Consider the following 1,750-nt stretch of genomic DNA (forward strand, 5'->3'; position numbering starts at 1 on the left):
CCCTTCTAAATAATTAAGTTGGTCATGCATGTTACGAGGGTGGCGTGATTTTGAGGGCCGACATATAGAATAACAATGCAATTATTGGTACTTTGGGATTAATCCCAGATGCCTTTTTCTGAATTAGTCTTTTTATTATTGTAATTACTTGGAGTTATGTTAAAATTCCCTATAGCACTTTATAGTCCACTTGATGCTATGGGTACCAAATGGAATCCTAGTTGGATTCATTATGTTCCTTCGACCGTCTTCCCATTTGAATATGTTTTGCGTGCACGAAACACGTCCTTGCCAAAACGCAATTGGCGTTGCAATCATTTGTCTATTGGTGACATTTATCTTGAGACCATCAACCATTGTATGTATCAATTATCATGTCTAGACCTGAGATTTGTGTCCATAAGGTAGACTTATCAGAATGAGTCCAAGCGAAAGTGGTGCTAATCTAAATTAATACTATGCTCTTTTCGTGTTTTGTATTTCATGGTAGCTTAAATATTTTGTTCTGCTCTATATGGGTAATCTTGAGAGTAAATTAAAACTCTGAATATTCTCTACATAGTTGACCCGTAATTTCATGCACAAAGCTAGCTCCATGGCCTTATTTTTGGCCTCTAACGTCATATGGTCATTCTAGCATACGGTAACACTACGAACTTATGCTGTGTACTATTTTACTTTGTAACAAATGATGATAGTTCCTTCAATAAAAATGTAAGTGGCTGTAGTTTAGTGGTAAGAATTCCACGTTGTGGCCGTGGAGACCTGGGCTCGAATCCCAGCAGCCACATTTTCTGTTTTATATGATTGCACTTAAAATGTAATAATTGTTTTTGAAACCTTTCTCCTTTTTTTTCTCCTGAATTTAGCTTGTTGCCGTATAATGGATTAGAAATTTACTCAAGATAGAATGGCGTCTCTAACACGGCCATTGGCCAACCTATTACAAACTTTAATACTTGCACATGTTTAGGTAAATGGGTAGCAATAAAGCCTTTAGGGGATTGCCTTTAAAAAAAAAAAAACTTTAATACAAACTTTAATACTTGCACATGCTTAGGTAAATGGGTAGCATTGAAGCCTTTAGGGGATTGCCTTTATTAAAAAAAAAAAAAAGCCTTAAGGGGATTAAATGTTTTTAACTGTGTTATTCAAAAATCACACTGTAAAAAATTTGTTAGGTGCACAGTGCACCTACCATAACCACCAACCACCTCGATCACCACTATTCATCTCCACTACTACCATTGCCCTTCCTCCCTCTTTCTCTCTCCTCTTCATCCTCCCTTCTCTTTGGTCTTGGGAAGAGGTATCGATAGAGGAGGGGAGGAAAGAAAGAGAGAGGGGGGAAGAGTGAGGGAGAGAAAGGAGAAAGGAAAGAAAGAGCTAAACCCAACTTCAAAAACACTTTTATCCTAATATATTAAATAAGAACAAAGTGTCTATTTAATAAGTTTAGACCTTCTAAAGGATAAAAAATAGGTAAAGTTTAGGAAAATTTAACGTTTTTTGTGAACACATTTTTCAGTTTTTTTTTAATTATAAACATCAAATTATTATGGTACATTTTTCTATAAAAATTAAAAAAAAATTCAAACAACACCTTACGAGTCAATCATATTTGACCTGTAACATTTAACCATGTCTTGTGTATACTTGTATTATGTAGATAGTTAGTAAGGTTGGGCTGTATTGGGTACTCATCCTATGCATCATTTTGTTGAATCAACCAACACCTTATGGGTCAGTC

General features: G+C 35.3%; 1 non-coding gene across 1 annotated transcript; it reads left to right on the plus strand.

The window, feature by feature from the left end:
- Positions 1-718: 718 nt before the first annotated feature.
- TRNAH-GUG lies at positions 719-790 on the plus strand. Its single transcript has one exon. It is a non-coding gene; the product is annotated as a tRNA-His (tRNA).
- The last annotated feature ends 960 nt before the right edge of the window (positions 791-1,750 follow it).

Source organism: Coffea eugenioides, chromosome 7, assembly GCF_003713205.1.
Source record: "Coffea eugenioides isolate CCC68of chromosome 7, Ceug_1.0, whole genome shotgun sequence".
NCBI lineage: Eukaryota > Viridiplantae > Streptophyta > Magnoliopsida > Gentianales > Rubiaceae > Coffea > Coffea eugenioides.